The sequence below is a fragment of the Bos javanicus genome, chromosome 29 (assembly GCF_032452875.1).
Source record: "Bos javanicus breed banteng chromosome 29, ARS-OSU_banteng_1.0, whole genome shotgun sequence".
NCBI lineage: Eukaryota > Metazoa > Chordata > Mammalia > Artiodactyla > Bovidae > Bos > Bos javanicus.
This window is the reverse complement of record NC_083896.1, coordinates 6,669,723-6,697,533: the sequence shown is the minus strand read 5'-3', so window position 1 is coordinate 6,697,533 and position 27,811 is coordinate 6,669,723. Positions and strand designations below refer to the sequence as shown.

Here is a 27,811-nt window from a genome sequence, read left to right as displayed (position 1 = left end):
CTGGGAAGTCCCATGGACAGAGGAGCCTGGCGGGCTATAGTCCACGGTGTCCCAGAGAGTCAGACATGACTGAGCACACATACATACATACACTAGTCACAGGCTATTTTCAAAGCTTTCTATGTGAAGGCAGCCCATTTACTTGTGACGTATAGAGCATAGATAAGCAATTAGCCACTTTCATTCTGTTTAATCTCTGTGCAGCGTGGGGAGAAGGGTGGAAGCTGTCAGTCTAATCCAGCAAAGCACAGTGGAAAGTATGTCTTACTGCTATACTTTTAAGAAAACGCTTGTAAGCAGGTGAATTGTCTTCTAGTCCTTCCTTCTAAAAATACTGTTACCCCATTGACTAAAGTGGAAACTCAAACTAGCCTCATTTATTCTTGAGTAAGGAGAAAGAATAGAGAACAGGAAGTAACATTTGGTAACCCCTTGATGGGTAGGGATATTATACCTTATTTATATCATGGTCATTCTAATTCAATCATCACAAAAACCCAGTCAGATAAGGATAATACTTGCAGCTGCAATTTTGGAGGCAGGTACCAGAACAAGGAAAGCTGCCAGGAGTGGAAGAAACTACATAGAGAGCCAAAAAAAACCCTTTGCAGAGGGCTTCCTCCGAATCTTTGGCTGAGTGCAGAACTGTGCATGAGTGTGAGATATTACTCACAGCCAGGGCAAGGACTGCCAAACAGGGGCACATGGAAGACTCTGGCTAGAAACAGTTTTCCTTCCCACTAGCCAGAGTGGAAAACATTATGTGTTATAACGCATCAGGTCAAGGACTCAGGCAATTAATGTTACCTGAATATTATGGAAAAACTTGACCTTGCTCTAGACCAACTTCACAAAGCTAAAAAGCAAGCCTCAGAGGTTGAAACTAATCTTAAGAAAATAAACTGCACCACAGATAAAAACTCAGAAATATTTAAAGAATCTATTATCCAGTACTCAACAAGGTAAAATCCACCATATCTGCCATTTAATAAAAAATTTAGCAAATATACAAGAAGCAGGAAAATATAACCTCTAATAAGAAGGAAAACTGAGTAATGTAAATGAAAAAGGCACAGATAACAGCATAAGTACATAAGGACATAACAGAGTATACCTCATATGTTCAAGAAAGTAGGCGAAACCATGACCATGTTAAGGAGAGAGATTAAAAACAGAAATATGCAAAACTGAATTTCTAGAGATAAAAAACATGTATTGTCTGAAGCAAAAACTATATTACATTATATTTGGTTAAGAGAAGAGCACACACTTGGGGTGGGGCAGAATATTAGTGACTTAAGGCATAGAAAAGAAACAATCCAAAATTTAACCAAAAGGAGAGGCCAAATGCTTTGGCCCTCTCAATTTATATACTTACAGGACTAAAGTAGTTCAAGGAATATAAAGATGCATAATATGAACACTAAAAGAACCACTGAATATTCAAATAAATAGGTAAAACTAGTAAGTTAGCAAAGAAGATAAAATGGAGTAATGACTAAAAATATTCAGTTAATCCAAAATAAAGAAATTAAGGGAAATTGTGATAACCACAAAGAGGATCAATTGAAATAAAAAACAAGATGGAAGATTTAACCCAAACCATATCAATAATTATGTTGAATGTATATTATGTAAACAAGCAATCAAAAAGTATAAAAGGTATATTGAATTTTATAAAAAGATCCAGCTATATGTTGACTAAAAGAAATTCACTTTAATAGTAAAAATATACATCAGATGAAAGGATGAAAAAAGACATGTCAGGTTAACGTGATCAAAAGGAAGGTAGAATGGCAAATTTAATATCAGAAAATGTATATTTAAGGGTAAAGATTATAACCTTGAATAAAATAGTCATTTTATAATGATAAAGGTGTTAAATCATCAAGAAGACATAACAGTTTTAAATGCTTCTGCACTTAATAATGAAACTTCAAAACACACGAAGCATACATAGACTTATACAAATAAAGAAGTCCACACATATATTTGAGGATGTCTCAATATTTTAGAGAACAAGGAGACAGAAAGTCAGTAGAGATATAGGAGATTTTCACTTCATTATCAACTAACATGACCTGTTTGACATTTATGTAACATCCCATCCAAAAATATCAGAATACATATATTTTACAAGTGCACATGAAATATTACCAAGATAGACTATCTTCTGGTTCATAAAACAAGTCTTATAAATATGTTTGATCAAAATTAAATTTCAATAAAAATCAATAGTGGAAAGATATCCAGAAAATCACCAAATATTTGGAAACTAAATGTCATACTTGAAAATGGTTCAAAGAAGACATCAAAATAGAAAACATTTTAAACTGAATGGAAGTGAAAACGTGGCATATTAAAATTTGTGGATGCACCTAATGCAATAATCAGAGTAAAATTAGAGCATAAAAGCCTATATTAGATAAGAAGGAAGGTCTCAGATAATGACTTCAACTTTCACTTTAAGACACTTGGAAAGGTTGAGCAAATCAAATCCAAGATAAACAGAGGAAAGGAAATAGAAAATAATTGATTGTACCATTTTACATTCTGTCAGTGGTGTCTTAGAGTTCCGGTTGCTCACCTACACTTGGCTAGTTCATCTTTAAAGTTGTAAGCATTACAGCAGCTCTGTAGTGTTGACTCATTGTGGTTTAAATTTGCATTTTCCTTACGCCTGATATTAAGGATCTTGTTTTGGATTTTTTTTATTGGAAGGTAATTGCTTTATAATATTGTGCTGCTCTCTGCCATATATCAACATGGTTCAGCCACAAGTTTACACATGTCCCCTCCTTCCCGAGCCTCCCTGCTCATCGCCCCCGCACCCCTCTAGGTGGTCACAGGGCACTAGGTTGAGCTTCCTGTGTCACACAGCAAATTCCCACTTGCTATCTATTTTACATACGGTAATTTATACGTTTCCATGCTATGCTCTCAGTTTGTCCCACCCTCTCCTTCCGCCACTGTGTCCAAAAGTCTGCTCTCTATGTCTGCGTCCCCACTGCTGCCCTGCCAAGAGGTTCATCAGGACCATTTTTCTATTTTCCATCTTTTATGAAGTGTCTATTAAAATCTTTTGCCTATTTTTAAATTGGTTTATTATTGAGTTGAAATGTTCTTTATATATTCTAGATATATATTTCTTTTGTCAATGTTTTGCAAATGTTTTCCCCCAGCCATAGCTTAATTTTTTTTCATTGGTTAATGAGTCTTCTAAAGAGTAAAACGTCTAAATTTTGATAAAGTTGAATTCATCCTTTGATATCTCATTTCCTTTTGTACTATTAAAATATCTGAATTCAAGACCTTCTATGTTTTCTTCTAGATATTAGTTTTTAGCTCTTAAATTTCAGGTCCGTAATCCATTTTGAGTTAATTTTTACAAGTGGTAAAAAGATTTATTCTTCTAGTACTAGTTTGGTTTGATTTTGCTATAATACTGCTTAACTCATTTAGACATTTTTGTGTGTAGGGTAAAGGATTGGTCAAAGTTTATAATTTTTTTTTTCAAATGGTTCACCAGTTGCTCCAACATTTATTAAAAAGCTTATCTGTGACAGATTTGAGATGCCACTTTTATCATGCCACATTTTTCAGGATCTACTTTTCCTTTTGTTATATTTCACAGTCCTCTCTATTCTTGTTCCAATACCATACATTCTGTCAGTTTACATTAACACATGATTTTATGCCTCATATATGAAAAAATTGATCTTTTTTTCCCCTGACCTATGAAAATGTCTTTACCGAGTTTACTGCTATAAAATTAAATCCAAAATTTAACATTTTACTTGTTCCCTTTCCTTTCTTTTCCAAGTGAGTCACAGAAATACTAAAAAAAAAAAGCAATCCAATAATTTCACTACTTTACAGTAAAACCACTTGATGCAGAAGGAGTTCTTTTCTCAGGTGAGGTGGTCCTGTTATTATTTAAGTGTCTCCTGGATACTGCTCTCTTCTCAGCATCATTGCGTAGCTCTCGGTGGTTCATCCTTTATCCACCAAGGATTTCTAGCACATGAAATTCAGGGCTAGTGGTTTGATTCTGAAATGAAATTTGGAGTGGTGACCTCATCAATCTTCTGAGTTGTACAAATGGAAAGGGTCTGAAAGTCTGGACACATAACTCAAAATGACTTTTTTCACTTATTCTTGGATAGGTGATGCAACTGCTTCTTCAGTTGTTAGCAAGCAAAAAGGGAGTAGCCAGTTTACCAAGACATTAAGCAACAGAGAAAATCTAGTACATTCCCTTCTGCATTCTTGGTTGGCCTCATAAGCGCCATGGAAGACATAGAGGTTGTTTAGATAAGGTGTTAAGTATTTTTTATTTTGCTATTCAGTGTCTAAGAACACACACATTAATTCAATGTCAGGAAAAATGCTTGTTCTTTTCCCACCTGAGGGCAGGGAGAACTCAGAAGCGCTTGTGAAATCAACACTCCAGAGGCCCAGACTCATTAAAAGATCAAGATCTGGTCACAGGACCCTAGAATGCTTCCCATCCCCTGACACCCTGTTACCACGTTGTGGCTGTTGTTCGGTCACTAAGTCATGTCCGATTCTTTGTGACCCCATGGACTGAAGCACGCCAAGCTCCGCTGTCCTTCACTACCTACCAAAGTTTGCTCAAATTCATGTCCATTCTGTATATCACCACATGACTACAGGCCTATTTAAAGAAGTTCTCTAACCCAACACATTGTGTCCAGGTACCCAGAAAAAAATATAAAACATACAAAAGGGTGGAAAATACAGTTTTAATTTTAAGAGACCAAGTAAGCAACACAACCAGATTCTGATACCGCTGGTATGTTAGAATGATCAGACTGTAAAAATTCAAAACAACTATGATTAATATAAGAACTCCAATAAAGTAGACAGTATACAAGAAGAGATAGGGTTTGTAAAATAGATAGCTAATGGGAAATTGCTATATTTCACAGGGAGCTCAACCTGGTCCTCTATGATAACCTAGAGGGGTGGGGTGGGGTGGGAAGTGGGAGGGAGGTTTCAGAGGGAGAGAACACATGTGTCCTTAGGGCTGATTCATGCTGTTGTAAGGCAGAGACCAACAGGACACTGTGAAGCAGTGATCCTCCAATTAAAAACAAATTTAAAAGAAAAGAGTAGATGGGGTAATGTAAGCAGAGAGATGGAAATTTGAAGTAAAAATAAAAAAGACATGTTAGAGATGGAAACAAACTAAAGAATGTCTTTAATGGGCTTACTAACACAGTGGACCCCTCAAGAAAGAATCTCTGAGCCTGAGGACATCTAAACAGAAATCACCCAGACTGAAAAGCAAAGAGAAAAGAAGACTGAATAAAGAAACAAACCCAGAATAACCATAAATGTGGGACAATTATAAAAGATGCAATAGGGACTTCCCTGATGGTCCAGTGGCTAAGACTCTATGCTCCCAATGAAGGGGACCCAGGTTCAACCCCAGGTCAGGGAACTATATCCCAGGTCCCACTGTTAAGATCCAGCTCAGCTAAATAAAGGTGCAACATACTTGTAATGGGGAATATCAGAAAGAGAAGAAAGCTGAAAAGGAATATTAAAAATATTTGAGGCAATAATGACTGAGAATTTCCCCAGTCTAATGTCAGACATCAAATCACAGATCCAGGAACTCAGAGAACATCAAGTAGGATAAATGCCAAAAAAAAAAAAAATTCATCTCTACATGTCATATTTAAATTGCAGAAAAATCACAGATGAAAAGAAGTCCCTAAAGAAGCCAGAAAAAAAGACAATTACATCCAACTTCTCAGAAACTAGGCAAGCAAGAAGGAAATAGAGTGAATAAAGTGTTGAGGGACAAAAATGACTAATTTAGAACCCTTACCCTGCAAATGATCCTTGAAAAACAGACTCTTGTTTCGTTCAGCAGGACGAGTAAGGCAGAGAACGGTGAGAGACAATGGTAGTGAGGTGGATAAAATGCAGACTAAAGGCTGTTAGGTGAGTCAGGTGAAAAATTAATTCAGCCCATGGTCAATAGTTATAGCCAGTATTTATTGAATGTTTACCATTTTATGAACACTGTGGTATTTTTAACATACTTAATTGACTATGCTAAAGCCTGTGACTGTGTGGATCACAACAAATTGTGGAAAATTCTGAAAGAGACAGGAATACTAGACCACCTTACCTTACCTGCCTCCTGAGAAACCTGTATGCAAGTAAAGAAGCAAGTTAGAACCAGACATGAAACAATGGACTGTTTCCAAATTGGGAAAGGAGTATGTCAAGGCTGTATATTGTCACCTTGCTTATTTAACTCATATGCAGAGTACATCATGCAAAATACTGGGTTGGATGAAACACAAGCTGGAATCAAGATTTCCAGGAGAAATATCAATAACTTCAGATATGCAGATGACTCCAAACTCAACATTCAAAAAACTATGATCATGGCATCCAGCCCCATCCTTCATGGCAAATAGTTGGGGAAACAATGGAAACAGTGACAGATTTTATTTTCTTGGGATCCAAAATCACTGCAGATGGGAACTGCAGCATGAGATTAAAAGACACTTGCTCCTTGGAAGAAAGGCTATGACAAACTGACATAGCATATTAAAAAGCAGAGACATTACTTTGCCAACAAAGGTCTGTCTAGTCAGAGCTATGTTTTTTTCCAGTAGTCATGTATGGATGTGAGTGTTGGGCCATAAAGAAAGCTGAGTGCCGAAGAACTGATGCTTTTGAACTGTGGTGTTGGAGAAGACTCTTGAGAGTCCCTCAGACAGCAAGGAGATCAAACCAATCAATCCTAAAGGAAATCAACCCTCAATATTGATTGGAAGGACTGATGCTGAAGCTGAAGCTCCTATACTATGGCCGCCTGATGCAAAGAACTGACCCACTGGAAAAGACCCTGATGCTGGGAAAGAGTGAAGGCAGAAGAGGGTGACAGCGGATGAGATGGTTGGATGGTATCACCGACTCAATAGACATGAGTTTGAGCAAACTCTGGGAGTTGGTGACAGACAGGGAAGCCTGGCATGCTGCAGTCCATGGGGTCACAAAGAGTTGGACACGACTGAACTGACCTGAATTGAATCTTACTTAAATCCTTACAACAACCCAAATAAGAAAATAGGGATAGAGAGAAATTAATTTTTAAACTACAATGCTATATTGTAATGGGGAGTCATTGAAAGTTTTTAAGCAAGAAAATGATGCTTCTGTGTAAATACTGTCTTCAGTTCAGTTCAGTTCAGTCTTCTATTACTGACTCCTTACTGGGTTCAAGCTAAAATGGACCGTGGAGGCCACCTAGCTCAACTATTTTAATTTACAGTAAGGAACTGAAGCTCAGAGAGGACCATCTGGCTCGTCAGGCTATAGAAATTTGCTGGTAGGGTACAATTAAAATCTAGAACTCCAGACTCAGTCTATACGTTCATGTTGTATTCCTTTTGCTAATAGTCTCTTCCTGGGTTTTTTAAAATCATCAATTCAAGCCAGTAGCAATCAGTGTAATTCTAACCCTAATGACATCACCTTCTGCCCTTTCCACATTTATCATACCTGACATCCAGTGTGAGACAGAAAAGAAGTAGACATTGGTTTTTCATTATGTGGAATTAGAATAGTTGACATTCTTTAATGCTCATTTAGCCATTTCAAACAAAATTGCTTTTATCCTATTAGAGATTTAGGCTAAACTCTCGATAATCACCTCATTAAATTTCACTCTTCCAACAAGCCCCTTGCAAATTGTTGAGAAGTCATCTCTGAGATGATATTGGAAAAAGATTGAGGGCTTATGATCTCAATCCACTACTTATAAGTCAAGTGATCTTGGACCAATTACTTACATATTTTGATGAATTAGTGACAAATTAATACCAACCTTGCCAAACTGTTTTGAGGATTAATCTCCTCTCATGATAAACAGGCATATTTTTTATGTCCAACAAACGTTTTCGAGGAACCTGTTAATTTTTTGTTGTTCATTAACTTGTTGAAAGAGAAGTGATAATATAAGTAGATACTGAGAAAATTTAAGGCCTTGATTTATTTTATTAATAACAATTAACATGTATCTGGGTGACTGATAATATAAAATTTTTAAAATTATATTTAAGGGAGAGAATTTGCCATTTTAAAGATCGATTTCCTTCCCAAAGCTATTATTTATGCAGAATGTTACTTTAGAGTAATTAAGATAAAATTATTCAAAATATGGAAATAGCACAAAAAGATTATTTCGTATTTTTAAATGTCACATTGTCTAACAGATCCAGCCAAGAATTCAAAGAGTATTTGAGAAGTAAAGATGTGTAATCAGTAAGGAAAAGAATGCAGAAATAAGTTTGCTAAATTAAACACACAACCCATGATTAACTTATTTCCTAGGTGAATGTATATTTGACTTACTATTTACTATTGATTAGGGCACTTTTTGGAGAAGGCAATGGCACCCCACTCCAGTACTCTTGCCTGGAAAATCCCATAGACGGAGGAGCCTGGTAGGCTGCAGTCCATGGGGTCGCTAAGAGTCGGACATGACTGAAGCGATTTAGCAGCAACAGCAGCAGCAGGGCACTTTTCTGGAGAAGGAAATGACAATCCACTCCATTTCCTTGGCAAGTATTCTACTTTCCCAGGCAAGTATGTTGCCTGGGAAATCCCATGGACAGAGGAGCCTGGAGGGCTATAGTACAAAGGGTCTCAAAGAGTTGGACACGACTGGGCAACGAAGCACACAGGGATCTGTTCATAGATTCTGTAAAATACTGTACAATAGAGCTGCAAACTTTTTAAACCTTCAGAAATTTCCTAATTGAAAATATTTTAGTCCGTGTAAATATAAAATAACTCTTGCCCAATAGAAAAGATAACCCCAAACATTATAGTATTATTTACATGTAGGATATCAGTTTTTTTTTAAATCTAACTTAGCAAATGCATTTACACATTTATCTGATAGCTTAATAAATAAATGTGTTCCACAAATTTTCTTTGTTTTTTGGGGGTAGGGATATTAAGAATAAGTGTCAGTTCAATGAATTTTCAAAAATTGAACTCGCCCAATGTAACCAGCACTCAAATCAGGATGCAGACTGCGGTAATCATCAGAGAAGCCCCTACAAACTCAGTTTACGCACAAAATGATAGCCACCACTTGACTTCTAATCATGATTATTTTTGCATTATACATAAAATGAATACATATGTACACATATAAAGTACAAGTTATATGTATGCCAAGCTTCTCTATATCACATATATCATATATCATTATTATATATATATATATATATAGTCATAAAGGATGTGCTCTTTCCTATCTGACTGCTTCAATTCAACATTAAATTTGTGAAATTCATCCAAGTTATGTTTTTCCTCATTGCCCTAAGGGAATCCATTGTATGAATCTTTTTTATTGAGGTATAATTGACATATAACATATAAATATTATTTTATATGTACAACATAATGATTCAATATTTGTATACATTGTGAAATGATCACTACAACAATGTATCCATCACCATACATAGTTACAATTCTTTTCTTGTGATGAGAACTTTTAAGAACTATTCTCTTAGCAACATACAAATATGCAGTAGAGTATTATTAACTATAGCTGCCTTGCTACAGGTTTTATCGTTATGACTTAGTTTTCTACAACTGGAAGTTTGTTCCTTTTGATCCCCCTCATCCATTTCAACCACCCTGCACCCTTTACCTCTGGCAACAACTAATCTATTCTTTGTGTCTACAAGATGCAAAGAACAAATGTATTTTGAACCAGAATTACCACTCTATTGGCTCCCTCAAAGTATTAAATTTTTGAAATGTGTTTGATATATATTTGTATAAGAATTACTATTTTTAACTTAAAAACATTTATTTTGACAGAGTGGGCCTTTCTGATGTCATTGTTGCTATAGGAATAATTGCTTAAATTTTCTCTTCTAGCTAAGATCACAAAAGGGAAAATCACTCTAGCTAAAAAAGGTGGACTAAGCCATTACTGGTAAGTTGTGGTTTAACTGATAACATCTATTTCATATCACTGATAAATGGGTCAAAAAATATCTTTATAGAGGCAAGGAGCCTCAGAGAGAAAAACATAAGCTAGAGTTTATACTCAATCCCTCTCCTTCCTTAGGCTCAGTTTTATTAAAATTTTTCTGGTCTCACGGCTTGAAATCAACCAGGTTGGGAATGCTGGCTGAAAAGAAATCAAGGTCATCCAAGGGCTACTCACTCGGAATTGTCCAGGCAAGTGATTCAGGCTCACTTCCAAGACTGAGTGTTTATGGAGAAAAAGGATGTCACAAAGAAAAAAATGTATGGATAAGGCTGAAAACCTTCCACTCCCACCCCTGACATCCCAAATACTTTGGTCCAGAGGGAGTACTCTGGGAATAGTCACTCAGCATACCAGGTCAAATAAAAACCGGTAATTCTGGAGACCACAAGGCAGACTGATTCTGGCAGTTCTCCAACTAAGTCACAACAGACTGTGAAGGGATCTACATCCTCCTGGGTTATTCAAGCACAGTCAGCCTGACAGCCCCAGCTGTCCATATGGCCACAACTGCCAAGCATAATACTTTGTAGAAACCATTTCTTTCCCATCTCATAGCTTTAGAAACTCCTGCCTGACCAGTGAGGGAGCCACTGGAGTAGTGGGTAACTGAGAACATCCTTACTATCTGGGGTCTCCCTAAAATAGTGACATCAGGTGTCAGTGAAAGAACAAAGGCAGCGGGGGGGGTGGGGGAAAACACTGCTACACTGATCAAAACCTTTAAGTTTCTTGCATTGAATATTTTCCAGCAGACTGGCTCCCAGGACTGAATAAATTACGGGATTATTAAACAATGTAATTCAAGGGAGGAAGCTACACTAAAAGAGATCATACATTTTCTACTAACATCAGATCAGATCAGTCGCTCAGTCATGTCCAACTCTTTGCGACCCCATTAATCGCAGCACGCCAGGCCTCCCTGTCCCTCATCGACTCCCGGAGTTCACTCAGACTCACGTCCATCAAGTCAGTGATGCCATCCAGCCATCTCATCCTCTGTCGTCCCCTGCTCCTCCTGCCCCCAATCCCTCCCAGCATCAGAGTCTTTTCCAATGAGTCAACTCTTCGCATGAAGTGGCCAAGGTACTGGAGTTTCAGCTTTAGCATCATTCCTTCCAAAGAAATCCCAGGGCTGATCTCCTTCAGAATGGACTGGTTGGATCTCCTTGCAGTCCAAGGGACTCTTCAAGAGTCTTCTCCAACACCACAGTTCAAAAGCATCAATTCTTCGGTGCTCAGCCTTCTTCACAGTCCAACTCTCACATCCATACATGACCACAGGAAAAACCATAGCCTTGACTAGACGAACCTTTGTTGGCAAAGTAATGTCTCTGCTTTTGAATATGCTATCTAGGTTGGTCATAACTTTCCTTCCAAGGAGTAAGCGTCTTTAATCATGGCTGCAGTCACCATCTGTAGTGGTTTTGGAGCCCCCAGAAATAAAGTCTGACACTGTTTCCACTGTTTCCCCATCTATTTCCCATGAAGTGGTAGGACCGGATGCCATGATCTTTGTTTCCTGAATGTTCAGCTTTAAGCCAATTTTTTCACTCTCCACTTTCACTTTCATCAAGAGGCTTTTGAGTTCCTCTTCACTTTCTGCCATAAGGGTGGTGTCATCTGCATATCAGAGGTTATTGATATTTCTCCCAGCAATCTTGATTCCAGCTTGTGTTTCTTCCAGTCCAGCGTTTCTCATGATGTACTCTGCATATAAGTTAAATAAACAGGGTGACAATATACAGCCTTGATGCACTCCTTTTCCTATTTGGAACCAGTCTGTTGTTCCATGTCCAGTTCTAACTGTTGCTTCCTGACCTGCATATAGGTTTCTCAAGAGGCAGATCATGTGGTCTGGTATTCCCATCTCTTTCAGAATTTTCCACAATTTATTGTGATCCACACACTCAAAGGCTTTGGCATAGTCAATAAAGCAGAAATATATGTTTTTCTGGAACTCTCTTGCTTTTTTGATGATCCAGCAGATGTTGGCAATTTGATCTCTGGTTCCTCTGCCTTTTCTAAAACCAGCTTGAACATCAGGAGGTTCACGGTTCACATATTGCTGAAGCCTGGCTTGGAGAATTTTGAGCATTACTTTACTAGCGTGTGAGATGAGTTCAGTTGTGTGGTAGTTTGAGCATTCTTTGGCATTGCCTTTCTTTGGGATTGGAATGAAAACTGACCTTTTCCAGTCCTGTGGCCACTGCTGAGTTTTCCAAATTTGCTGGCATATTGAGTGAAGCACTTTCACAGCATCATCTTTCAGGATTTGAAATTGCTCAACTGGAATTCCATCACCTCCACTAGCTTTGTTCATAGTGATGCTTTCTAAGGCCCACTTGACTTCACATTCCAGGATGCCTGGCGTTAGGTCAATGATCACACTATCGTGATTATCTGGGTTGTGAAGATCTTTTTTGTAGAGTTCTTCTGTGTATTCTTGCCACCTCTTCTTAATATCTTCTGCTTCTGTTAGGTCCATACCATTTCTGTCCTTTATCGAGCTCATCTTTGCATGAAATGTTCCTTTGGTATCTCTGATTTTCTTGAAGAGATCTCCAGTCTTTCCCATTCTGTTGTTTTCCTCTATTTCTTTGCATTGATCACTGAAGAAGGCTTTCTTATCTCTTCTTGCTATTCTTTGGAACTCTGCATTCAGATGTTTATATCTTTCCTTTTCTCCTTTGCTTTTTGCTTCTCTTCTTTTCACAGCTATTTGTAAGGCTTCCCCAGACAGCCATTTTGCTTTTTTACATTTCTTTTCCATGGGGATGGTCTTGATTCCTGTTTCCTGTACAATGTCACGAACCTCATTCCATAGTTCATCAGGCACTCTATCTATCAGATCTAGGCCCTTAAATCTATTTCTCACTTCCACTGTATAATCATAAGGGATTTGATTTAGGTCATACCTGAATGGTCTAGTGGTTTTCCCTACTTTCTTCAATTTAAGTCTGAGTTTGGCAATATGGAGTGCATGGTCTGAGCCACAGTCAGCTCCTGGTCTTGGAAAGGTAAAAGCAAAATGAATTACTGAAGAGATGTGATCTTTATGTATCTTTAAATAAAGTTTTAAATATGGACCCATTCTAGTTATGGGTTGACCCATAACCCTCAGAAAGTCTTATGTTAAAGACCTAACCCCCAATAATTTAGAGATAGGATTTTACAGAGATGATGAAGTTAGGTCATTTGGTTGAAGCTTAATCCAATATAACTGGTGTTATAAAAAGGAAATTTTGGGACATAAACATGTATATAGAGAAAATTCCACGTGAATATGAAGGCCTTTTACAATACTCTTCCTTCTCTGGTTATAGACCAGCGACCCTATTGCAAGCACAAAGGTGGACATATGCCAAGGCTTGCCAGTTATATTATCCCCTGAACCTAGCCATTATGATTCATCTGGTCATGAAACGTTTTCAAAGATAAATGCTTCCATTGCTTCCTAAGAAATCTTTCTTCCACCTATTTTATTAATTTATTTTAAAATATGTTTCTTTATTTGCAAGAAAAATTACAAAGTTTCCATCAATATGTTCTTTTAAAGATTTTTCTCTGAAATTAATACACTTAATGGCTAAATTTAGATTATAAATCTTTAGATTTAGATTTAGATTTTTTTTGAAGTGGATCATTTGGCCTTATAGAATTGGAAATTTGGATGATTTACCTATATTTGCACAGTTAGGAGAGGAATTAGAATTAGAATCTAGGTCTCATAATTGATAAAAAAAATAATGACCTTTTGGAGCTGAAAGGAGCAATAAAACTCACCTATTCTAATTCCCAGTGTAACACTTGAATGCTTTTGATAAAATCCCTAACAAATATCAAATTCATGTTTCATGATTATAGTTATTGGGAATTGTTTTTCATAATTATTGAGAATAATAAATCATATTTAAGTCTCTGTATACTAAATAACTCAACATTCAAAAAACTAAGATCATGGCATCCAGTCCCACCACTTCATGGTAAATAGATGGGGAAACAATGGAAACAGTGACAGACTTTATTTTCTTGGGGTCCAAAATCACTGCAGATGGTGACTGCAGCCATGAAATTAAAAGACGATTGCTCCTTGGAAGAAAAGCTAGGATAAACCTAGACAGTGTATTAAAAAGCAGAGACATTACTTTGCCACCAAAGGACTACCTATTCAAAGCTATGGTTTTTTCAGTAGTCATGTATGGATATGAGAGTTGGACCATAAAGAAGGCTGAATGCCAAAAAATTGATGCTTTCAAAGTGTGGTTTTGGAGAAGACTCTTGAATGTCCCATGGACAGCAAGGAGATCAAACCAGTCAACCCTAAAGGAAATCAAACCTGAACATTCATTGGAAGGACTGATGCTGAAACTGAAGCTCCAGTACTTTGGCCACCTGATGCAAAGAGCCAACTCATTAGAAAAGACCATGATACTGGGAAAGACTGAAGGCAGGAGGAGAAGGGGACAACAGAGGATGAGATGGTTGGATGGCATCACTGACTCAATGGACATGGCTTTGAGCAATCTCTGAGAGACGCTGATGGACAGGGAAGCCAGGCGGGCTGCAGTCCATGGGGTCACAAGAGTCGGACACGACTGAGCAACTGGACAACAACAACAAATACTAAATAAGGGGAATAGTAATGCTATTTGATGTCAAACATATAGTATTATAGTTTATAAAGTAATGGATCTGATTAGATATGGAACTTAGATTTTATGACATTGAGAATCTCCAAAGATGTGCCATCTTGTTGATTAGATAATCATCAAGCTCCTCATGGAGAAATAATTTTAATATCAATAATGATGATGATAATAATAATACATAATAATATTCTAAGATAGTTTAGAAATATTGATATATATATGCCATATCTCTTCTTTGAGATATACAAAGTTGTATTTCTTTGTTCTGGAGAAATTAAAAAAAAAATATTAACCCTGCCTCTTGCATCAAATAGAACAATGTGGTTGGCATAAAATAATCCTGTAGAGCCATTATTTCTTTAGTGCAAGTCTAGAATATCTATTACCATGTAGCAGAGGATAAAGAATATCTACAGCTGAAGCCTCACACCTGACAGAATGCTTTTCAATGATCACAAACTGAAGTTATCACCCTGGAATTCTGTGAACGAGCAAGTCCTCTCATGCATCCCTAGCACTGTGGAAGAAACAGTTTGGATCTCACTGTAGTAGATCATTCTTACTAAGGCAGAATTCAATAAATTATCTATAAGATGAAAAAGGCAATACTACGTGGAATAATTTATAAATCATATTATCTTGACTCTTCTGCTTCTACTTTCTTTCCGTCCTAGATAAGATAGAGCTCTTTAAAAGAATCCATAGTTAAAAGAGCTGTATTTATTTATTACACATTTTTTTGTGTGTACCAAGTATCATTCTAACCACTAACAGTGTATGTTTATGTCAGAGACTACTGATACTACCTAGTATCCACCCTCTTCCTCCTTTAAGGTAACAGAACATTTAATATTTGCCTAGATACATGCAACCCAAAATGAGGACTTTAAGTTTTAATTAATAGGGTATTTATTGAAAGCATGGAACAATTTTCAGGCTTACTTTTAAAGGGAAGAGTTCTCTTTATTGGCTCAAACTCTGATCTATTTATGATCCGTCTGGAAATAAATATCATAGAATAGTGGAACAAAGGATGAAAGGATCCTGGATCTTTGACCATTTCAGAATGTAGTGTCACCATATCAGCCTAGAATTTTAAGTGAGGAAGAAATACATTTCTATCATGTTAAGATTTCAAAACATTCTTTCTTTGTCATATTCAGCCTTACAAACATCCTATGAACCAGTATAATCTAGCATGCTTCTATGGAATTATAGACCCTCTCTACAGAAAAGTGCATATCCATGTGAATTTTGCTCAGATTTTAGGTATTTTTGGATGAGATGAAGTCTGTCCATCTGAACTTGGATCTCAGGTTATGGATTATTGGGATAATGGATGAATTTCCTATTAACCAAATATTTCCTGAAAAAAATAATCCTGACTACCCTTAGCTTTCAAGACTTGATAGTTGATACTGAAAGAAGTAGGTCATTAAAACAAACTACTTTCAAATAAATTAATTAAATTGCTTTGTTAGTGATGGTGCCAAAAATAGTTGTGGAGGGCTTTAGTACTCACACCTAGATAATCTCCAGGAACACCCGAATCACAACACCAAAAACTAATTTATAAAGACAATGGATATTTCCTCAACTTTACGTAAAAGTGAAAAGCATCATTTTTAGAAACTGTATGTACCCTTTTTGTATATTTGTATATATATTTTGGCCACCTGATGCGAAGAGCTGACTCATTTGAAAAGACCCTGATGTTGGGGAAAACTGAAGATTGAAGGCAGAAGGAGAAGGGGACAAGAGAGGATGAGATAGTTGGATGGCATCACCAACTCAATGGATATCAGTTTGGGTAAACTCCGGGAGTTGGTAATGGACAGGGAAGGCTGGTGTGCTGCAGTTCATGGGGTCGCAAAGAGTCAGACATGACTGAGCGACTGAAGTGAACTGAATACTTTTACAAATAATATCTGTAAATAAAAACTGTGTGCATTCCATGTACATGCAGATTTAAGCCCACCTTGGTCACCCTTTCACTGTATTGCTGCTCCAAAAACCAAGCTGTGTGGGAATTTTGAGCTGCTGCTAGGGACAGCCTGGTAAAATTCATCAAAGCAAAGACAAGTTGGTAAGAGTAATATGAATTCTTGGCATAGTGGAAGTCTGAATTCTATTCCCCTTCCTTTTCTGTCTGTTTTCTTAATGAAGAATATAGAGAAAGTAACAGTTCTCTGAGGGCAGTGGGGCATAAAAGTGAATTAAAATCTTCCCTGTCAGGCCAAACAACTCAGGATGGGTGGATAGAGCCTGTGGCCAAGTCAGAGAATATCTGACTGCTTCAAAGATAAGCGGCTCCGGCCCTTTGATGTTCAGCAAGGGCTTCCAGCTCTGAAATTCTATAATTCTTTCATAAAACCAAAGGTTAAAGTCAAACCGATAAAAAAGATTCCAATCGAAGACTCAGAGTAAGATGAGAAATAAAAAGTGAAAACGCATGAGAATAACAAACTTTTAAAATACTCAGTACTATTTTTTTTAAGTGCTCTTATGATGAAGGTTGATTTAAGGGATACTTTAGATTGCATATGTTTCATAATAAATCATTCTATAATAAGATGAGATGTATATAGTATATATAGTATAATATATTATCTATATAAAATACCTTAAAAAGTGTGTGTGTGTGTATATATATATATATACACTTAGACACATATAAACACTCAATGCACATACACATACAGATACGTACTCTATCAATTATGTTTGAGTTGAAAACTATGCACAAAGACTCTAAATAGCATATGACTTATATTGTAAACCACTTCCCAAACCATAATCTGATTTTATATACACACACACACACACACACACACACACACACATATATATATACACACACACACATATATATGCACACACACATTGTAAAATCTCCTGAAAGTTAGAGATATTGCTGTCAGTAATTACTAGTAATTCAAACTCTTAGCATTGTCTACTTAAGGTCTTTGTACATATTCTCAACTCAAACCCGATTGATTACATGTGCATGTGTGCATTTGGTAAGGAGCACCAGCTGTGCTTTGCTGGACCAGCCGTGAAAAGATGCCCCACGTCTAAGGTAAGAGAAACCCAAGTAAGATGGTAGATGTTGTGAGGGGGCATCAGAGGGCAGACACACTGAAAACAATCACAGAAAACTAGTCGATCTGATCACATGGACCACAGCCTTGTCTAACTCAATGAAACTAAGCCATGCTGTGTGGGGCCACCCAAGATGGGCGGGTCACAGTGGAGATGTCTGAAAGAATGTGGTCCACTGGAGAAGGGAATGGCAAACCACTTCAGTATTCTTGCCTTGAGAACCCCATGAACAGTATGAAAAGGCAAAATGATAGGATTCTGAAAGAGGAACTCCCCAGGTTGGTAGGTGCCCGATATGCTACAGGAGATCGATCAGTGGAGAAATAACTCCAGAAAGAATGAAGGGATGGAACCAAAGCAAGAACAATACACAGCTGTGGATGTGACTGGTGATAGAAGCAAGGTGCCATGCTGTAAAGAGCAATATTGCATAGGAACCTGGAATGTTAGGTCCATGAATCAAGTCAAATTGGAAGTGGTCAAACAGGAGATGGCAAGAGTGAACGTCGACATTCTAGGAATTAGCAAACTAAAATGGACTGGAATGAGTGAATTTAACTCAGATGACCATTATATCTACTACTGTGGGCAGGAATCCCTTAGAAGAAATGGAGTAGCCATCATGGTCAACAAAAGAGTCCAAAATGCAGTACTTGGGTGCAATCTCAAAAACAACAGAATGATCTCTGTTTGTTTCCAAGGCAAACCATTCAATATCATGGTAATCCAAGGCTATGCCTCAACCAGTAACACTGAAGAACCTGAACGGTTCTATGAAGACCTACAAGACCTTTTAGAACTAACACCCAAAAAAGATGTCCTTTTCATTATAGGGGACTGGAATGCAAAAGTAGGAAGTCAAGAAACACCTGGAATAACAGGCAAATTTGGCCTTGGAATACCGAATGAAGCACGGCAAAAGCTAATAGAGTTCTGCCAAGAGAATGCACTGGTCATAACAAACACCCTATTCAAACAACACAAGAGAAGACTCTATACATGGACATCATCAGATGGTCAACACCGAAATCAGATTGATTATATTCTTTGCAGCCAAAGATGGAGAAGCTCTATACAGTCAGCAAAAACAAGACCAGGAGCTGACTGTGGCTCAGATCATGAACTCCTTATTGCCAAATTCAGACTGAAATTGAAGAAAGTGGGGAAAACCACTAGACCATTCAGGTAAGACCTAAATCAAATCCCTTATGATTATACAGTGGAAGTGAGAAATAGATTTAAAGGGCTAGATCTGATAGAGTGCCTGATGAACTATGGACGGAGGTTCGTGACACTGTACAGGAGACAGGGATTAAGACCATCCCCATGGAAAAGAAATGCAAAAAAGCAAAATGGCTGTTTGAGGAGGCCTTACAAATCCCTGTGAAAAGAAGAGAAGAGAAAAGCAAAGGAGAAAAGGAAAGAATTACCATTTAAATGCAGAGTTCCAAGGAAAAGCAAGGAGAGATAAGAAAGCCTTCCTCAGTGATCAATGCAAAGAAATAGAGGAAAACAACAGAATGGGAAAGACCAGAGATCTCTTCAAGAAAATTAGAGATACCAAGGGAACATTTCATGCAAAAATGGCCTCAATAAAGGACAGAAGTAGTAGGGACCTAAAAGAAACAGAAGATATTAAGAAGACATGGCAAGAATACACAGAAGATCTTCATAAAAAGATCTTCATAACCAAGATAATCACGATGGTGTGATCACTCACCTAGAGCCAGACATCCTAGAATGTGAAGTCAAGTGGGCCTTAGAAAGCATCACTACGAACAAAGCTAGTGGAGGTGATGGAATTCCAGTTGAGCTCTTTAAAATCCTGAAAGACGATGCTATGAAAGTGCTGCACTCAATATGCCAGCAAATTTGGAAAACTCAGCAGTGGCCACAGGGCTGGAAAAGGGCAGTTTTCATTTAAATCCCAAAGAAAGGCAATACCAAAGAATGCTCAAACTACTGCACAATTGGACTCATCCCACACACTAGTAAAGTAATGCTCAAAATTCTCCAAGCCAGGCTTCAGCAATATGTGAACCGTGAACTTTCTGATGTTCAAGCTGCTTTTAGAAAAGGCAGAGGAACCAGAGATCAAATTGCCAACATCTGCTGGATCATCGAAAAAGCAAGAGAGTTCCAGAAAAACATCTATTTCTGCTTTATTGACTATGCCAAAATCTTTGACTGTGTGGATCACAATAAACTGGAAAATTTTGAAAGACATGGGAATACCAGACCACCTGACCTGCCTCTTGAGAAACCTATATGCAGGTCAGGAAGCAACAGTTAGAACTGGACATGGAACAACAGACTGGTTCCAAATAGGAAAAGGAGTCCGTCAAGGCTGTATATTGTCACCCTACTTATGTAACTTCTATGCAGAGTACATCATGAGAAATGCTGGGCTGGAAGAAGCACAAGCTGGAATCAAGATTGCTGGGAGAAATATCAATAACTTCAGATATGCAGATGACACCACCCTTATGCCAGAACATGAAGAGGAACTAAAGAGCCTCTTGATGAAAGTGAAAGAGGAGAGTGAAAAAGTTGGCTTAAAGCTCAACATTCAGGAAATGAAGATCATGGCATCCGGTCCCATCACTTCATGGCAAATAGATGGGGAAACAGTAGAAACAGTGTCAGACTTTATTTTTTGGGGCTCCAAAATCACTGCAGATGGTGACTGCAGCCATGAAATTAAAAGACGCTTACTCCTTGGAAGGAAAGTTATGACCAACCTAGATAGCATATTCAAAAGCAAAGATATTACCTTGCCAACAAAGGTCCATCTAGTCAAGGCTATGGTTTTCCAGAGGTCTTGTATGGATGTAAGAGTTGGACTGTGAAGAAAGCTGAGTGCCAAAGAATTGATGGTTTTGAACTGTGGTGCTGGAGAAGACTCTTGTGAGTACCTTGGACTGCAAAGAGATCCAACCAGTCCATCCTAAAGGATATCAGTGCTGAGTGTTCATTGGAAGGACTGATGCTGAGGTTGAAACTCCGATACTTTGGCCACCTCATGCAAAGTGTTGACTCATTGGAAAAGACTCTGATGCGGGAGGGATTGGGGGCAGGAGGAGAAGGGAATGACAGAGGATGAGATTGCTGGAAGGCATCACCAACTCGATGCACATGGATTTGGGTGAACTCTGGGAGTGGTGGTGGACATGGAGGCCTGGCATGCTGCAATTCATGGGGTTGCAAAGAGTTGGACATGACTGAGCAACTGAACTGAACTGACTGATGTGTGTGTAAAGGAAATCAACCCTGAGTAATCATTGGAAACACCAACGCTGAAGCTGAAGCTTCAATACTTTGGCAGCCTGATGTGAAGAGCTATCTCATTGGGAAAGACCCTGCTGCTGGTAAAGATTTAGAGCAGGAGAAGAAGGGAATGAGAGGATGAGATGGTTGGATGGCATCACTGACTCAATGCACATGAGTTTGAGCAAAGTCTGAGAGATAATGAAGGACAGGAGCCCTGGTGTGCACAGTCCATGGGGTCACAGAGAGCAGGACACTACTTAGTGACTAAACAACAACAATGTATGTATATGATAGTTTCTTTTCAGGTATTACATATTACATAATTATATACCTTTAGTATAAATTTACTTATATAATGTTTTATAGTGTTAAATGTGCAACAAAAATTCAGGAAATTATCACAACATGGCTATACAAAATTGACTCATTAATCAAAGTTAGAAAGTTAGAACATATGAAGAGGCCAAAGCAAGACAAACATATGAATTTAGACAGGATTGTCAGATGAAGGTATTCTGAAAAGGTGACCTTTCAACAGAGAACAGAATGAAAAAATTGAGTAAGTTGAGTAGCTATCTAGGACACAAGCATTTCAGAGAGAGGGAACAAGAGCCTGTCTTCAGTCCACCTTTTATCCAAGTTTCAAGTAATAGAGGAATGATGGAAATAATAAACACAGAGGCAGTCTAAATGAAAATCAAAGAACACATTTATTAACAAGGAAGTTCAGTCAGTTCAGTTCAGTTGCTCAGTTGCATCCAACTCTTATGATCCCATAGACTGCAGCATGCCAGGCTTCCTTGTCTGTCACCAATTCCTGGAGCTTGCTCAAACTCATGTCCATTGAGTCGGTGATGCCATCCAACCAAATCATCCTCTGTTATCCCCTTTTCCTCCTACCTTCAATCTTTCCCAATATCAGGGTCTTTTCCAAAGAGTCAGTTCCTCGCATCAGGTAGCCAAAGTATTGCAGTTTCAGCTTCAGCATCAGTCCTTCCAATGAATATTCAGGACTTACTTCCTTTAGGATTGACTGGTTGGATCTCCATGCAGTCCAAGGGACTCTCAAGTCTTCTCCAACACCACAGTTCAAAAGCATCAATTCTTTGGTGCTAAGCCTTCTTCACAGTCCAACTTTCACATCCATACGTGACCACAGGAAAAACCATAGTCTTGACTAGATGGACCTTTGTTGGCAAAGTAATGTCTGCTTTTGAATATGCTATCTAGGTTGGTCATAACTTTCCTTCCAAGGAGTATGCATCTTTTAATTTCATGGCTGCAGTCACCATCTGCAGTGATTTTGGAGCCCCAAAAAATAAAGTCTGACACTGTTTCTACTGTTTCCCCATCTATTTGCCATGGAGTGATGTGACCAGATGCCATGATCTTTGTTTTCTGAATGTTAAGCTTTAAGCCAACTTTTTCACTCTCCTCTTTTACTTTCATCAAGAGGCTCTTTAGTTCTTCTACACTTTCTGCCATAAGGGTGGTGTCATCTGTATATCTGAGGTTATTGATATTTCTTCCAGCAATCTTGATTCCCAGCAGAGATGTTAATGTTCAATTATTTTCAAATGTAGGATTTCTGGAATACTGGGTCAGAGTGTATGGATTTAAATTGGTATTATAATGGGCCAGCTCACTGCCTCCTGGAAACTAAACCTTGGGGCACAGTGATGGGAATCAGATTTGTAGCACAAGCTTTATCCAATTTGTGTGGCATTTGCTCTTGTATCAAATTGCCTGCAAAAACAAAAAGTGAAAGAATGGCTGGCCAAATTCTACAGGACAAATACAAAAATCAGGAGATGGATCTGTCCTTGTCTGATGGTGTGCTTATTGAGTGGAAACAGTTTGTGTTTAAGAAGAAAAGAGAATACAAGTGCCCACCAAATAACAGACCATTGCTTACACGAGAAGTGAATTTGAATGCAGAGCACCAACTTATAGAGGAGAATATAGCTTACTGAAGGAAAAATCTCACCAGTCCAATTACTTTTTCTTATTGATATAGGTAAGAATGAGTTGAAGGAAAGGGGGTGGGGTTATAAGACAGAAATTTTCCTACAGCACTTCTCCAGTGAGGCTAAAGTAGAATATCATAGAAAGAAAGAAGGTTTCCCTTCACATTCTTCAGATTTTGCTTTTTTATCCAGATAGTCAAAAGTGATATCTGTGGTCAGCCAGTAGTATTTGTGAGACACCAAGAAGAAAGACCAATGATAAATCACGCTTGGTCTACACTCACCTTCCTCATATTGCTCCCTAATCTCTGCTCTTCTGGAACAAGTTTCCTGTGGTTCAGTGTTTATATATTCAGATGAATCTAAAATGGATTTTAAAAATGTATATTAATTACATTTTATTCCAATCTAATTTCGATCTTAAGTTTTCCTTGTCATGTAGTCAAGTGGGTCTCACAGGACATGTTGGACAGTGAGTGCTGTAAGCCAGCATACTTGAAATAATATACAGTTTTTGCCATATAAAAAATTCATGTTTAAAGATTATTAATTCTCTCCTCTTAGTAAGAAAACTTAAGTCCATAAAATGAAATCACCCACGCTTTCTGGCTTAAAGAAATTCAAATTAGAAATTTCTAACAACCTGATATCTTAATACATTCAGTCTCAATTCAAAGAATTTCTCTCAAATAATATCTTGGTTCCTCAGCATAGCTGTAACTCCTCCAACATCTTTGGAATTATATTAATCCTACTCTAAGTCTCTTGTAAGTTCCACTTTTCTCAAGACTTGAGAAAAGGCAATAGGACTCAAAGAATATCACATAATCAGCTCTACAACTAGACATGCATTTTCTCTCTAAAACATTGCAAAAACAATATAGTACTTCAAAAAAATATGCTGAGCAAAATTTTGCTTCTTGCAACTATGACTAAGAACAGTTTAGACTGTCATTACAAAAAAAAATAACAAAGATATATAAATGATATTCGGGGAGCTGCAAATTTGAAAGGAAAATCATTTGAGGAATCTTAAATGCTCTTGTACTCTTTCAAAACTTAAAAATGTTGCAATAGTGTCATATTTAGACACCAGACATCTTATTGAATCAACCTTATGTCGTCTTCCTGCATCAATATCCAAATGTGTTCCAGCATCAGTATCTTAGTTTTGCTAGTCTTATCTAAGGCAGGTCTTATTTAAATGGAACATGGTTTCCTTTATAATAGTTACCTTCTGAAAACCCAACTTTTCTTATTTATTATGCAATTTCAAAGAATCGGGATCAATTTAGCCGCAATAGAGCAACTGCCACCCTCTTTCCCAGCACTCCCTATGACCAATACACCAACATGCTGGAGATCAAGTGGGGTTGGGGGGTTCTCCACAAGTTCTATCAGGAAAATTGAAACAAGACTCAAGAAAAGCAGAGCAAATGAAAACCTTTTAATCAGTCAAGCAATGTCTCTGATAGCTCCAGAGAACAAATCTCTCAAAAGTATACTAAAGAAAGTGGCTTAGTAATTGGGTCTTTTTATAATCTACCCATATTAATAGCCTGGAACACCCACCTATGTTATGGGCTTCCCAGGTGGCTCAATGGTAAAGAATCCACCTGCCAATGCAGGAGATGCAAAAGATGCTGATTTGATCTCTCGGTTGGGAAGATCTCCTGGAGAAGGAAATGGCAACCCACTCCAGTGTTCTTGCCTGAAGAATTCCATGGACAGATGAACGTGGCCGGCTACTGTCCAGGGAGGTTGCAGAGTCAGACATGACTGCGCAGGTACATACACACACAAGTGCACGCACACACACACAAACGCACACATACACATAACTAAGGCATGGAGTTCACTTTATTAGCTTCAAAAAATTCAGGCCTCTCACAATTAAGAGTCAAGGAAAAGAGGGAGGAAGACATAAAGACAGAGAATACACAAAAACAGGCAAGGAGAAGGAGGAGGCAATGAGAATCACACACACACACAAAGATGAAGACAGACAGAGACAAGGAGAGACGAAGGCTACTCCTTTAGAAGGCAGTTTTAAGACTCTGACCCTAGATTGTTACCACATGGAGGAAACTTCTTCCACTGACCTTCCTTCTCGTCTGTGAGACAGGCAGTGCAAGGGAAAGCAAAGGGTCTTTCCTAAGGGTCTTTCCTAATATGTAGACAAAGGACTCCTAACAGCTAGCAGAACGGTATTGCTCATTACACGCCAGAGTCTCACATAGTAGGTTAACTACTCTTTCTCTTCTGAGTGGGACAAGTAGGGCCATTCACAGATGATGGAAGCTGCCACCTCAGCATGATGTCAGAGGACACGTGATCTACGGGAGTGCCCTCCTCTAACAGCCCAGACTGGAATGAAGGGAAGGAAAAAAGATATGTCCTACTTTGGGGGAACTTCTGACCTAAACCGCCTGCCCACTTGTGCCATGAATGATAATAAGTGCTTGTTTGAGTTGTCTCACAACAGCAAGTTGCAATAAGAAACACTGTGCTGCCGTGGATAACTAACGTGGAGAATTTAGGAGGGGCCACAAGCAAGGAGGGGCCACTAGCCCATATGTCCTGCCAGCCTCTCAGAAATGGTCATGCTGGAATCCATCTTGGCTGGGAGATGCACATACCACTAGGAAGGACTCTGAGTCAGACCAGAAATGGGGACAAGGAAGATGGAGACACAGACAACCTGTAAAACTAACCTCATTGCCATAAAACCCAACTGTGAGTCACATGGCAAGGACGTTCTCCTGGGTTCCCTCAGGCTGCTGCACTCTGCTACAGTGCCCCTTCCCAATAAAGTCCTTTGCTTTGTCAGTACATGTGTCTCCTCAGAAAATTTCTTTTCTGAGTGTTAGACAAGTGCTCACTCTTGGGCCCTGAAATGGGTCCGCCTTCTGGCAACACGGCAATATCCACCATGTATTATAATTCCATGTGGATCGCTGCCATGAGTGGTATGAGTCTGAAGGCATGAGCAGAAAGAAGTGACTGGTCCACATCAGTGTTGCAGATTTTTTTTTTTTTTGCAGAGGAGATGCAATCTGACATTTGACATTTCAAAGATGCTTTGAAAGTTACACAAGATTTTTATTAGACTGTCAAGTTGAAAAAGGCATTCCAAGTCACAGGAGCAAAAGCTTAGAGATGTAGAGTATATGTCATTTGCCAAATAGTAAAAATTTAGTCAGAAAAGGCTCAAGTTACTGGAATTGGCTCAGTGGTAAATAATCCATCTGCCAGTGCAGGAGCTGTGGGAGACATAGGTTCAATACATGGGTCAGGAAGATCCTTTGGAATAGGAAAGGGCAACCCACTCCAGTATTCTTGCCTGGAAAATCCCACAGACAGAAGGGACTAGGTGGCTACAGTCCATGGAGTTGCAAAGAGTCAGACATGACTTAGCAAATGAGCATATGCACACTGGAAATGACAGAGAAATGGAGAGGGAAAGAGAGTGTGTGGGTGTATGGGTTTGTATGAATATGTGAGAAAAAGGCAACTTATTCACATATTATGGTACTTTTTTAAAATGCCACACTAAGGATCTACATTTTTATCTTTAGCAAATGGAAACCAATAAAGTATCTTTAAGTAGCAGAATGACACAATCTGATTAGTGATTTAGGAAAAAAAAAAATCTCTGGTAGATATTTGGAAGTTAAGGATGGATGGCTAAAGATGATGTGATCACAGCATAACTGTGATCAGGCCCAGGTAATCCCATTGGTATTGTTGTTGTAATATTCCCCATTGGCTGTAAACTTTTGTGATCTTTTCATAGGGCAAAACCTCTCTGAGAAATTTGAGCCTCTATAGCTTTTGGAAATGCTCTGAAGGATTCAGAAATCTAGATATGGTGCTAGCAGGGATCACTGATTTACATAATGGATCAAAACAAAGACAACAAGAACGATAAGGACCAATGCTAACAAGACTCAGAGATTTGCAGTGAGAATAACTCCCAACTGATGGATTTAACCTCCCCTATTCTTTGGGCCTAATGACCAACTAGCTATATGATAGCTCTAAACTTGGGATAATACCATCTCCCTGAGAGTGACTGTCAATTTATTGGGATATTTTAAGTTACCAAAATCACTAGGGCATGCTGCTGATTGTTAGTGAACATGTTAATGCAAGCTCATGTGCCCTATGCACAGTGAGGCCAAACAATCTGAAACACAGGAGGCTGGAGCAGAGAAAGGATCATGCAAGTTGATGAGGTGGCACAGGTCTCTAAAATCCTCAAGTTCCTTGAAGGGTTTCAGCAAAGCATTTTCAAATGCCAGATAGGGAGAGGGTATCAGAGGGTATGTGATCAGATCATGCAGTTGTTGTTCAGTCTCTAAGTTCTGTCCAACTCTTTGTGACCCCATGAACTGCCGCACGCCAGGCTTCCTTGTCCTTCACTATCTCCCGAAGTTTGCTCAAACTCATGTCCATCCAAACACGGTGATGCCATCCAAACATCTCATCCTCTGTCATCCCCTTCTCCTCCTGCTCTCAGTCTTCTCCAGCATCAAGGTCTTTTCCAATGAGTCGGTTCTTCATATCAGGTGGCCAAAGTATTGGAGCTTCAGCTTCAACATCAGTCCTTTCAATGAATATTCAGGGTTGATTTCCTTATGGATGGACTGATTTGACCTCCTTGCAGTCCATGAGACTCTCAAGAGTCATCTCCAACACCACAATTCTAAAACATCAATTCTTCACCACTCAGCCTTCTTTAGGGCCAACTT

At 38.4% G+C, this 27,811-nt stretch overlaps 1 long non-coding RNA gene across 2 annotated transcripts in view; it reads right to left on the bottom strand.

Annotated features, from left to right (window-relative positions):
* LOC133241021 (uncharacterized) overlaps nt 1-27,811 on the bottom strand; it is a 120,159-nt gene that overhangs the window by 21,052 nt on the left and 71,296 nt on the right. Inside the window, exon 3 of one of the 2 annotated variants that reach the window (XR_009734480.1) lies at nt 23,342-23,419. The exons of the other annotated variant lie outside the window; for it this stretch is intronic. This is a non-coding gene — a long non-coding RNA (uncharacterized LOC133241021). The remainder of the gene's footprint in view (nt 1-23,341; nt 23,420-27,811) is intronic. 2 annotated transcript variants of the gene reach the window in all.